This window comes from Monodon monoceros, unplaced genomic scaffold (assembly GCF_005190385.1).
Source record: "Monodon monoceros isolate NGI ecotype Baffin Bay Population unplaced genomic scaffold, NGI_Narwhal_1 Super_Scaffold_8, whole genome shotgun sequence".
Classification (NCBI taxonomy): Eukaryota; Metazoa; Chordata; class Mammalia; order Artiodactyla; family Monodontidae; genus Monodon; species Monodon monoceros.
Genome location: NW_021703785.1, coordinates 55516574 through 55530800, shown reverse-complemented (window position 1 = coordinate 55530800; position 14227 = coordinate 55516574).

Below are 14227 nucleotides of genomic sequence, written 5' to 3'. Positions count from 1 at the left end.
GGAGCTAAAGGAAGGCAACGAATCATATACTAATAACCAAGTGATCACAACAAAAGTCTCAAGCTATAATCAAATGCATACAAATGTCAGAGAGCAGAGCAGGGCCAAGGGGTAGGGTATAAATAAACAGTCGAGGATGAGAGAGGAGGCCAAAGCTGAAGGGGTGGGGAAGGGGACAGATAAGGAATCTAGGGTGAAACAAACACTCCTCTGGAGAAGCTGAAAGCATAGGGAAGGGTAGGGTCAGGCAGGCAGAGGTGAACCAGGAGAGGTACCTGGGCAGCTAAGACAGATTCTCTTTATGAGGAGCTAATAGTTGAACAGGGCTAGTGCAGGTCTTGAAGGTAAGTCAGAGCACCTGCTAGAGTTGGGAGTGATGGGACAAGCCTCAAACGTGTTAGACACCTATTCACTGGTTCCCCAAGAACAGCACAGATGAAGAGCACTGTGTATCAGTTAGAATGCAATCAGGCGCAAGTAATGAAAATTCCAGTTAAGGCAATTAAAACATAAACATGTTTGTTTACTTAACAAAAAGTCCAGAGGTAGATGTGGTTGGTTTAGAAACTCACTGATGTCATCATAGACCCAGGGACTTCGCATCCTTTCAGAAAGCCATCTGCTTTACACAAGAAATGCCTTCCCACTTGTCACAGAATGCCTGAGCAACACTCCACATGTCGAAGACAATGTCCCAGACCAGAACCAAAAATGGTGGTGGGAAAAAAAGATTTTTTCATCCTGTTCTCTCTTATTAAAGAGAACACACTGAAGACGCCCCAGAGACCTGCAGTTTATGTTGCAGTGGCTTGAACTGTGGTCCCATACCCACTCCTAGGTGATCACTAGCCAAGAAGAGCATGCTTGCTGTTCTCCTCTTAGATCGATTATGATTTCTCCCATGAGAGATACTTCAAAGGGGAAATGAAACTGGAGTTCTCTTAACATGAAGGAAGCTGACTCTAGCTATAGGAAAGACCCCCAGAAGTGTGCCACAGGTTACGAGATAACACAAAGGGCACTGAACTTAGGTCGGATGACCTGGGTATTGGCCCTGTCTCTTTCTAAATCCACTGCTTGGGTATACCGATGATCTTTAAGACGATGTTCATTCTTCTGTAAACTGGAGATAATACTACTCTCACAAGGGCTTATCGTTATGAGTATTAAATGAGATACGCACATGACAATGCTTTGCAACCAGGCATGTGAAAGGGTCTAGCTATGACTTCAGTTGAATGACAGCAGGGCATTTTCTTTTAGCTTATGCCGTCTGTAAGACAAGGGAAGATTCCTTCAAGAGGAAAGGCACCACGTGGTATCAGTATTATTATTACAGCTTTTAGAGAGTTGGCAGACAGACCATTGTAATTGGTAATATACACTAAATGGCAAATTGGATGGCCTGGAGCTTTAAAAAACATACTGAGCCTACCTTGAAGGTATGACATGGAAAACTGTTTACGGTGTATCTGACACAGTGGAAGCCACTTTAAATATTCTGTGGAAGATAGAAAAGTCTTGACTGTACCCCGGCAGGAGAATAACTTGTCGAAATCTCAGCAGAAGAAATTTTCAATTTATTAGAACTCTGCGTGTTATATGCTTGAATTACCCCCGGAACAAAACTCCACACATAAATAAACAGATAAATGCAAGGGAGACAAACCAGATGCTTTTCTAACCCGTTCTCACACAAGAATCAGCAAACAGCCGTGAGAAGCTGACTGTTACCTCTTGTGCCTGATAAATCAACTCAGCATCTTGGCAGTGACAAGGGAGGAAACATTTAACAGCCAAACAGTGATGTAACCATCTGATCAGACTCCGAGTTTGCAAAAGCCTCTGCCCTTGTGCCCAGGCTGTATTGATTTCTATGTCGCACTGTCACGGCCGCCTGGAAATTGCTTTGTGAATTATTTATATGTTGGATTAGGAATCGGAAGTTTTCAGGTAAGGGTGGTTGGGTAATGACTGAGCGTCATCAGGCTGCTGGGGTCTCCCTTTTTCTACATGCAGAGGGAGGAGCATAATTGGGATGCCATGATGAGCCCCGTACCCTCTTCCTCCACTGGGCTATGGGCAGGTGAGGAAAAGGCGCAAAGAGATGGACCACACTGTCCTTCTGCTAATCACCTCCATGCTGCAAGCTTTTCAAACCCTGACTTCTCCTACCGCTGTATATTCATGTATGGTCTTCCAGTTAAATGTCACAAGGTGTAAATAACTGACCCCATCACCTCTCTGATCTGGCTACTATGTCGCTTCCAGTTACTGGCTCTCCTTTCTGAATACACTTTTGTAATAGCCTCCCCTGAAGATGCTGCAATAAAGAAGGCCAAGAGGTAATTGTTGCTGCCCAATTAGCTATTATTTATGCCACGTACAACCTAGAAATGGGATAAGAGGTAGGAAAAATAAGCGGCAATGTTGGAAAGGGATGTAGGAACAAGAGGGAATTAGCAGGAAGAAATAGAAGCAGGAACAGGGGGTAGTTCAGTTTAGCTTAGCAAATAATTTACAGAGTGCCCAGTACATGCAGACACTGGGCTAAGGTTTGGAAATTAAACAGTGACTAAGAAGTTGGGAAGACTGATGAGGGTGTCAGATACAGTGAAAGATTTTTATTTTAAAATATGGTAAGTAAAAAAAGAGAGAGACTTTTGGGACGGTATGGGGCCTAGAAATGCTATCAAGGAGTTTAGAGAAGGTGCTATGTGGGAGACAGGGCCTGACCTAAGTCTTAGAGGAAAAGTAAGAGAGTACAAATGGGGCAGGTGTTTCAAGCAAAGGGACTGACATGAGGGAAGGCATGGAGTGAAAGAAACAGATTAGGCAGAAAGAGGGGTGATAAGGCAAAAGACTTTCCCATGCTCAGAATCAACCAATGATCAAAATCACGATACAATGTATATTTTATAACATGCTTCGTTTACAATCCATTAGCTCATCTATTCCTTGTAACAGGACTAAGAGAGACAGAAGCTGTCATTCACATTTTACGGAGAAGATTGAGGTTCAGAGAAATCAGTTCAGCAAGGAACGGTCATGCCCGGCAGAGCCTCTGGGCTCCATCTCCAGGGCCCTTTGCCGTCCCTGACTTTTGCTTCTTAACAGTATACTAAACCACTCGAGAAAAAACAAACAAACAAAACTTGGGGTATCATATAATCCAGTGACTTCCAACTTTTGAGCATAACCAGTAAAAAACTAATTTTTCATTTCAGTCTAGTACCCCTCCCAAAATATACGTAAACAAAAGCATCACAAAACAAGATTTAGTATATACGATGTTTTCTGATGCTGTCTATTCTATTGTTTCAATTCATTTAAAATAAAAAATGCGGGTCAGGACCACTAGATTCATTTCACCACAACGAGACATTTGAGAAAATGGTGATATTCTCAGCCAGTTCACTTAGAGAGAATGAAACGGAGCCCTGAGAAAGGAAGGGGCTTGCTGAGGTCACCTGTGAGGTAGTGAGCTTCCTGGCTGTTTGGGAGACCACCAGAAGGGCACCACAGGTTACAAGGTGAGTAGTGGTCTGCCCAGAACAGAGCCAGCATTGACTGATTTTTTTTTGCATATCAGGCCTTGTCCTAGGTGCTTTACCAGTCCTAACTCATCTAATCCCTATAATCCGGTGAAGCAAATTCTTTTGCTAATCCCATCTCACTGGTGAACTGCATAAAGCACAGAAAGATTGCGCTGCTGGCTTGTTGATGGTTACACAGCTAATGGGGGAACTACTGATCCCCAGGCCAAGAAAAACTTTGTTCGGGGACCTCGGAATATTGATGACTAGCTGTTTTCCATGTGAATTTAAATTATTAGGTTCTCCCCAGTTTGTAGTTTCTTCTCCTCAGAACGTTTATTTCTGCAAAGCTGTACTCTGTGAACTGGCTGGGAGAATGTGCTCCAATACTTCATGAACTCCATCTGGATTTGAGGAACCCAAAGATGATCTTAGGATTTCTAAGTTCTAGAAATTATAATAGAGTAACTCTAGACTTGTTAGTATTGCTTCAATCCATTTGGTTTGGGGGTTAATTTTTTCTTGTTTCTGCAGAGGTAGAACAGTCTCTTAATATGCAGAAAATTGCAACTGCTACACCTGTGGAAAGGGCTACTTGCTTCTATTCAGTCATGAGGCACAGACACCTTGGGGGCATAGTAATCTACCAAATTGACAGATGATATACCAAAGGGAATTTTAATGCACATTATATAATAGGGTGTTCACTTTCATATTGAAATCCCACTACTTCATTATCCCTACTTATTTTTCCTTCTTGATGGCAGCTCCCCAATTAGTTGTTATGTTTCTACCCACAGGGGAATATAAAAGTGTATGTAGTGTCTGGTCATTTACAATCAAACCTGTGTCCCAGGTGACGATATCAGGGTTCAGGAGGAAACTAAAAATAACAATAAAACTGGATTTTACAATGGGAATCTACTGAAAGTAGAACTTAGAGGATTCAGGAATGCAATTCAATATATGCTTTAATGAAGTCTCCCCGACAGAGAATCAATCTTGAGGAAAAAATGTCTCAGTTTTCCTCCAAAGCAAGAGAAATGTTTGCGACAACAGTAAGAGTTTCCAGAAAACAGAAATGGTTCGAGAGTATGACATGTCTTAAGCACAATCCTGCTTGCTCTTTTAATTTTTTTTTCTCCCCTGGGAGTCACTTACATAATCTAGGCAATGATTGATCACTTTTATTTACTGTTACTTCTCCAGCATGGTAAACCTCCAGAAAACTTGAATCCTTAAGTGCTGTCACTTGAATAAGCAGTAAGCTTTCTTTCCCCCCAATGCAAGAAACGACTTCATTATCCTAAGACAAAAGCCAGGGAAACCTTGTGGAACACATTTTGCAAAAGGATCCGAAGAGGCAGTTTCATCTGTGTTCTGAAAGTGGCTCACTGTCAATGAACCATGTGGTCTTGAATACATCATGTTCCCTTTTGGAGCCCCACTTCCTCATCTGTAAAGTCGGAGAACCAGATCAGATAATCCGCAGTTCCTTCCAGCTATGACTCAAGGGCTCTTTATCTACATTGCCTTAACTCCTTCGACCTCTGCTTCCAAAAGCATTGGTTTGCTCAGGTCGCTGGATACCAAGTTAGCGTTTTCTTCCAGGTCGAAGGGCAACTTGCCCTCTCCAAGAAGAGTTCTACTTCTCTGATGGCCAAAGTCTCCAGCAGCTGTCAGCCTTTTTGGGTATCTCTGAGGAAGGTTGGTTTTAACAAAATATTCTCAACTGTTAGTTACTCTGTCAAAGGCTTCAAGATAGACCCCTGGGTTTCCAAAGACATATTCTCTGGGATCTTCGATCTCCCTGGTACACAAAATGCAACTCTACTTCTGGATTCTCCATCAGAGTTGCCCATCTCAAACCAGTCTGTCTTTCAAGCTTCCTGTTTCCTTCAATGCCTACCTTGGATTTCTCCCTTTTCTCAGTCATTACTTGTTCTTGCTTTTCCATCTGACTTCACAAGAGACTGCCCCATCTAAGCCCATTGATGGACAGCTCCCCAAGTTAGAACCATGCCCCTCAAATCATAGGCCTCCACCAAGCCTACTGCAGTGCCCCCCCCCCCCGCTGAGGGAAGCATCAAATGTTTGTGGCCCATGTTTATGTCAAAGGCAAATTTTTACACCAAGAATTTAAAAGTAAACGCATCTGTACATACATTAAAAAAATTAGGGCTGGTCAAAACAAAAGAAAAATGGAATGAGTGAAAGAAAGCTGAGGTGGAAAGGAGAATGATATCTCAAATATTATTTATGCTTTATTTTACAAATGATAGAACTCAGGATTGTACTGAAAAGACAAATACAAAATAAATTCTCCTAATTTAGCAGGGATTTGTGCCTCTATAAGGGATACAAACACACACACACACAAATAAATCAAATTTGTGTGTATGTATACACATATCGTGTGTGTGTATATATATCATATATATATAACTTGTGTGTATATATGCATATATCTTCTATATACTTGTGTATGTACACAAGTGTATATGTAAGTATATGCATGTATATTATATATATCTGTGTATATATATCTTGTATGTATATATGTGTGTGTATTCATCTTATATATATACTTGAATATCTGTGTGCGTATATATGTATTATCTGTACATATGTATTTCATACACACACACTTTCGTTTTTCATATAGAATATAAAACAATTTCACCCTTGACTTCCTTCTGTGGAATTTACAAAAATTCTCTAAGAGGGAAAATCCCATTTTACAGACATGATATTACTATGGCAGGATGATTTATTGCACTATTAAATTGTGCTTTTCCTGCCTCTAATTTTCCTTCCCAGCTCATTTCACTGTCTTTCCCTGAAGGGAAGCAGAAAGAGAACATGACTTTGACACCCAGAAAGGCTGGGAGGAGAGGTTCTTCGGGTCTGGGAAAGACACAGAGATTTCTGGGTCTCTAGGAAGGCAGAAGAACGTCCTACCTTCAGGAAACTTCCCCTCTGGGGAAGCGGCAAAAACCACAGAGTCATGGTATTATGGTCTGCCCCCAGGTCCCAGCCTTGCCAGAGGTTCTTGAAGATGGAGCAGTGCATAGAAACTGAGAGGCTGCAGTCAGGTAGCGTTTGCGTGGCCCAGGGCAGTGGGTGGCCCAGTATGCACTACTGATGCCTTTGCTAGTGGAGCTTCCCCAAGGCTTTGGACATGCAAAACTTTGGCACCCTGTGCCATCTATCCCGGGCACAAGGAGCCCAGGAATAATGATTTTGAACTTTCCGCCAGCAGAGAGAAATAGGCACATACTCTCAAGAAAATAAACAAAGGCAGTGCTTCTTGCTCACCTGGATTTGTGAACTCTGATTCTTTTCTGCTACTTTAACTATCAACGTGTGCCATGTTGATAAAGTAGCAGAGTTGCTACTTTGGTTGTGTTGGTTTTGCCTTCGAATGTCTAGTTTAGGGACAATACATAACGTGAGGTTCGTTTTTCATAGAGGAGACGGGGTTGTAGGGTAAGAAGATATTTTATTTCTGGCGAGTATTCTAGATAAACAGAAGGATTTCTTGCTGAAAACTTGAATAAACAGCATTTTGTTCTCTACATAATGTGTTACAATATTGCTAACAAAGCCTCTGCTACAAGGCCAAATTAGAAAATCATTATCCTAGGATTCTCTGTCAGCAGTGATTATATTTTGCAGTATTAAGTAAGTCACAGCAGGGCTGTCTTGAGAGCATGTTCACCTTGTATATGTCAGCCAAAAAACCCAAAACAAACAGCCCTGCTCACCAGTGATGTACGGCTAAAAAGTTGATAGTGCACTATGATATGCCAAGAAGTCTGGGTGCAGCTCTGCCCTGGCTTCCCTGAGACTCTGTTTTAGCCACACTGAAGAGTCACTCGGGGGCTCGAAAATTTGAACCAAGTTTGTTCATGGACCACAGACATTAATTCATTACATAGGCTCAGTATTCTCAGCATTATAACCCTTCTCCTCTCAAAGGCAATGGAGAAATCCAACATGGGGCCTGGCCCAGGCTCTTTTTATATTCAGGGCTGATTGACTAACACGGGACAGATTGTGTTGGTGAATGAGTGCTGTGGTCTCCATTCCTGGAAAATGATCAGGACCAAAGTTCAAGTGTGCTCACTTGGACTGCTCACTTGTGCAGGCATTTTTCCCATTAGTGGAAGCAAGTTGTAGACAAGGCAGTGGGTGCCACGGTAGAATCCTGGGTTCTGGTTCCCACTTTGCATTCCCCACTCACCCTCCCCATTTGACCTATACCCACTAGCTATGCTACCTTGGTGAGGTCCTGAGCCTCAGTTTTCTCCTTTATAAAGTACGATGGCTCCAGATCAACTGTAGTAGTTATAAGTTCATATTATTGTTATTACCAAGATAAGTTCACCTTATCTTTCATAATTTTAAGACAAGAAACAAAAAATAGGGTTGAACTGGTAGTATGATAAAATAATGAATCTATTTGACTCCATGTAATGATCTTTTCTTTCCTCTTCTCCATTTTTATAAATCTCCTTGACATTTCCTTTTGTTAATTTTTCCCCACTCTGAGCTTTCCCCCTACACACAAACACACTCTGATGTTATGGGGAGGAGACCATATAAAGGAAAGCTTAAAACATTTATTTTTGCAGAAAATGTAGTCGTGCTGTATTTACTCTTTGATCAATGCCTTGTGTTGCATATGGTTGGAACCCTGAGTGTTTGGATCCTCTCTGGTTTTGATGGAGCCACATGGGGAGACCCAGTTCTCCTATGTGAGTGACTGAGGGAGCAAGCCTTGAACCTTCTGCAGCATAATGGAAAGTTTTGCCTCTCCCCAGCTGAGCTTCCACCGTACAGAGAACATTGCAGGTTACAGGAGTTGGCTGCTGGAATGTAGGGAGAACAGCCCCTGTTTCTCTCCCAGTCACTTCCACCCTTTATGACTTCTACCACCATAGTTGAGCAAGAGAGAGCAGTGCAGAATGCAGCCAGGCTCAGGAGAAAAGGAGCTGGCTTTGCAACCAGATAAACCTAGTTTTGAATCTCACACTGTGTGCTTTTATGTAAGCACATCAACTCTGTGAATATAAATTTCCTTTGATAATTAACACCTACTTTTACAATGACACTTCTTTGCAGGGTGCTGCAGGGATTACAAAATATATAAGGAATGTGCCTTGCACCATAGGGGCATGCAATGTATCTTAGCCATTGATCAATACTCACTCAACTTCAATTTCACTTAGTTTTCTCTCACCTCTAGCCTTTCACCAGAGGTGGGATCATTTTTATAAAGTATGTTCTTAATTGATAAATATAACATACATTTTAAGAACTGTTAGATATATGCATAATTTAAATAATAATGAAATGAACTGTAATTATAACTGTAAGGCATTGATGAAGGGAATTGAAAAAGACACAAGTAAATGGAAAAATATTCCATGCTCATGGATTGGAAGAATTAATAATGTTAAAATGTCCATACTACCCAAAGCAATCTACAGAGTCGATGCAATCCCAGTAAAAATTCCAATGGCATTTTTCACAGAAATAGAACAAACAACCCTAAACCTTGTATGGAACCACGAAAGACCCCAAATAGTGAAAGCTATCTTGAGAAAGAAGAACAAAGCTGAAGACATCATGCCCCCCTGCTTTTAAACTATATTAAAAGCTACAGTAATCAAAACAGTATGACACTGGGCAAAAGAATGAAATCAGACCCCTATCTCACACCACATAAAAAAAATTAACTCAAAATGGATCAAAGACTTGAACATAGGACCTGAAACCATAAAACTCCTAGAAACACAGGTGATAAGCTCCCTGACATCAGTCTTAGAGATGATTTTTTGGATTTAACACTGAAAGCAAAGAAACCAAGTGGGACCACATCAAAGTAAAAAGCTTCAGAACAGCAAAGGAAACCATGAGCAAAATGAAAAGGCAACCTACCAAATGGTAGAAAATGTTTACAAACTGTGTATCTGAAAAACAGTTAATATCAAAAATACAGAAAGAATTCATATAACTCAATAGCAAAAAAAACCCAAACAAACCCAAAAACAATATGATTAAAAAATGGGCAGAAGACCTGAGTAAACATTTTTCAAAAGAAGACACACAGATGGCCAACAGGTATATGAAAAGGTGCTCAACATCTCCAATCATCGGGGAAATGAAAATCAAAACCACAGAATGGCTACTATCAAAAAGAAAAGAATAACAAGTCTTGACAAGGAAAAAAGGGAACCCTCATGCATTGTTGACAGAAATGTAAATTGGTATAGCCACTATCAAAAACAGTATGGCAGTTTCTCAAAAAAGATTAAAAATAGAACTATAATATGATCCAGAAATTTCACTTCTGAGTGTTTTCTTTTTCTTAGGATAAGTACTAATTCAAAAAGATACCTGCACCACCATGGTCACTGCAGCATTATTTACAATAGCCAAGACATGGAAACCAATTAAGTATCTATCGATGGGTGAATGGATAAAAAATATATATATATGGCATACACACACACACACACACACACACACACACACACACACAATGGCTTATTATTCAGCCCTAAAAAAGACGAAAATCCTGCCATTGTTGACAACATGGATGGAACGTGAAGACATTATGCTAGGTGAAATAAGTCAGACAGAGAAAGATAAATACTGTATGATCTCACTTACATATGGAATTTTTTTTAAAAAATGGACTCATAGATACAGAGAATAGATTAGTGGTTGGCAGAGGTTGGGGGTGGGCAAAATGGGTGAAGGTAGTTAAAAAGGCACAAACTTGGGGCTTCCCTGGTGGCGCAGTGGTTAAGAATCTGCCTGCCAATGCAGGGGACACGGGTTTGAGCCCTGGCCCGGGAAGGTCCCACATGCTGCAGAGCAAGCCCATGCACCACATCTACTGAGCCTGCGCTCTAGAGCCCACGAGCCAAAACTCCTGAGCCCGTGTGCCACAACTACTGAAGCCCGTGGGCCTAGAGCCCGTGCTCCGCAACAAGAGAAGCCACCGCAATGAGAAACCGCGCACCGCACCGAAGAGTAGCTCCCGCTCGCCGCAACTAGAGAAAGCTGCGCACAGCAATGAAGAACCAAAGCAGCCAAAAATAAATAAATTTTTTTTAAAAGGCACAAGTTTGCAATTATAAAATAAACGAGTCTTGGGGATGTAATGTACAGCATGGTGACTACAGTTAATAATTCTGGGTTGTATATTTAAAAGTTGCTAGGAGAGTAGATCTTAAAAGTTCTCATCACACAAAAAAAATTGTAATCACGTGTGGTGATGGATGATAACTAGACATTGTGGTGATCATTCTGCAATATGTACAAATATTGAATCATTATGTTATACACCTAAACTAATATGTTTATGTAAATGATGTCTCAATAAAAAATAATAGACCTATTTACCTCCCACTGAGATCCTGAAACAGAATACAACCAATACCTTCAAAGTCCAGTATTTGATACTTCCCAAATTCAAGATGTAACGACATATCCATATATCATAAATTTTGTGTTGACTGTTCTTTTCCTAGTCACTGTTACCTCTCTCTCTATATATCTATATGAGTTTATTTACATATAAACTTAAGATATGTGATAAAGCTGAATAGGAATTCACAAAATAAGTTATGAGTCCATATGAATCCATATTAATATATTGATATGAATGTTCTCATTCTCTACATATCTTTAATAACTTACTTTTTCAGCCAATGTTTTGTTTTTAACATACATCCCCATGGGTTCATATAACTTATCTCACAAATTCCTTTCCAGCTTTGTCACATACCTTAAGTTTCTAATTTCAATTACTGTAACTTTTTAATGTGAAGTTCTTAGTTCTTTTTTTAATATTTTTCATCACTTTTGATAATCTTCTGGTTTTTCCACATGCTTTCAATACCTCATTTCTTTAATGATATAAAGCATATATTTTTTAAATTTCTTTCTAAAAATTTCAATATCAACCACCCTTGCTGGTCTTACTCTGTTTTATTCTATTGCTTATTTGCAGTACATTTCCGTTCTCAGTAATGGCAGCTCATCTCCTCACTTGTTAGAGACTTTTAATTGTGAGCCTATTTCTTGGAGCTCAGTTGGCGGGAGCTGTTTGCAATCTGCCCAGTTTGAAAGAATGTTTCTTTGGAAAAGCTTCTAATTTGCTTCTGTCAAGCACCTGAAGCCTATCAATCTGGATCACTGTTAATCCTGAGCTTTGGTTTCTGACCACAGATACTGTGACCTTTAGCTTCAAACTCACGTGAAAATCAATTTACATCAGGAATCAAGGGAAATTATTTTTCCTACTGCCTCCGCAAAGCTTTTTTTTTTTCTTATTCACCCACGAAGCGTCATCCTTTGGTGGCCTCTGCCTTGTATGCAGGTCTCTAATCTAACTTTGCATCTGTTCAGTTCCCAGGCATGATTACCTGTCTCCAGGACACTCACCCTTTCAGACCCAGCATCCCAGCTATTAGGGATCAGCAATTTTCCCCAGGAAACATGCTGGTGTCAGTACTACTTACTTCTCCGGATTAATATTTCCCCTTCATTTCTGGCCTCCCGCCCCAGCTCCCCACTCGGCCCCTCCCCCTATGTATATACAATACTTTCACGCACTTAAAGTCATGTTTTAAAAATATCTTATCAAGGGGCTTCCCTGGTGGCGCAGTGGTTGAGAGTCTGCCTGCCGATGCAGGGGACGCGGGTTCGTGCCCCGGTCCAGGAGGATCGCATATGCCGCGGAGCGGCTGGGCTCGTGAGCCATGGCCGCTGAGCCTGCGCGTCTGGAGCCTGTGCTCCGCAACGGGAGAGGCCACAGCAGTGAGAGGCCTGCGTACCACAAAAAAAAAAATATATATATATATATATATCTATATATATATATCTTATCAAGAATCTTTAGTTGTTATGCACAAGAAGGGTGGTTCACCACTGCTGGACACACAAGTGATTTCACTTTCTACGCCCTTGCGTCTTCCTTCCCACTAGGCCCATTGCCCTCTAATCAGCTCCCAGTGACCTGTAGACCTCTTTCCCATGGCCCTGGCCCTGCCTCCGTGAGCCACACACACACTTTTCTTTGCTCTGGACCTCTCCTTTCTTACCCCAACTCAAATTGTCATATAAGATAAAGAGAGAAAATGAAAGCTCTGGGGTCAGAAGACCTAGAGTTGAATCTTGTCTCTCCCTTGTCCTCACTCAGTGATTTAGGATTGTGAGATAATAGAAAATGTATATTGGTCTCTGTTCCCGGTTCCTGGCACAGAACTCCCAAAACCCTTGTAATTTCCAAAGTTATAGGAGCATCCTTTGTTCTGCTGAGTGACCCTGGAGGGGCTCCTGGATGGAGGGGGGCTGGTCATCAGGAAGACCAAGCCATGATTAGAAGCTTGGAATTTTCAGCCCCATCCCTGATACTCCAGAGAAGGGAGGGGGGACTAGAAATGGAGTTAATAACTGATTATGCTTATGTGAGAAATTCTCCATAATATCCCAACAGCAGGGGCATTAAGCAACTTCCAGACTGGTGAACACATTCAGACCAGGAGAGTGATGCACCCCAGCTCCACAGGGACGGAAGCTCCTGTGATCTGGACCCTCCCAGACCTTGGCATGTGCATCTCCATCTATATCTTTCATCATATCCTTTAATAAACTGGTAAAGGTAAGTGTTTCCCTGAGTTCTGTTAGTTGTTATAGCAAACTGATCAAACCAGAGGAGCAGGTCATGGGAACCTCCAATTTGTAGGTAAGTTGGACAGAAGTTCTTAGTAATCTGGAGACCTACTACTTGCAATTGGCATCTGAAGTAGGGTGGGAGCAGTCTTCTGGGAGATCTGACACTATCTCCAGGTAGATAGTGTTAAAATGGAATTAAATTGTAGGACACCCAGCTGGTATTGCAGAAAAATGGTTGGTGTGAGAAAAACACATTTGATGACCAGAAGTGTCAGAGTCAGGTGTTTTCTTGTGAAGGTAAAGAAAAGACATAAGAAAGATATAGGAGGGAAGAACTGGGTTTTTCTCTACACAGGAGGTAGGCTGAACTGAGCTTTCCTAATACAGGGGTAAATCACCTGTAAAATTTAAATAATAAATCCTGCCCCATTTGTCATAAATAATTGTGCAGAGAAGCCAATAAGGCAATGTACGTAAGAAATGTTTTTTTTAATCTTTGTTGTAGTATAATTGCTTTACAATGTTGTGTTAGTTTCTGCTGTAAAACAAAGTGAATCAGTTATATGTATACATATATCTCCATGTCCCCTCCCTCTTGAGCCTCTCGATTTCTTAAGGTAGAGCCCAAACTCCCAAATCACAGATTCTGGGCTAATGTTTCAGCATTCGCTGCTTTACTATGAGAACAGCTCCCATTCTTTTGCTTCTGTGAACACTCAATTTACAAACTCCCTCAGGGTGTTGGGATAGGATAGTCTGTTCTACTTTTTTACCTATCTATGAGCTGTAATCTCCATTTAAGGGACTCACAAATATCTAATATATCCATTCTTTTCACTATTTTCTCTGTTCATCACTTTTTGGGGGTCATTTTCTCAGCTATATCCTCATTCTAGTTTCTGTCACTGAATAGTTTTGGTATAAAATGCCATTTTTTTTTTGTTTTCTACAAGATATTTCCAGGACGTTTCCCTCTCTATATTAGTGCTTTCTGT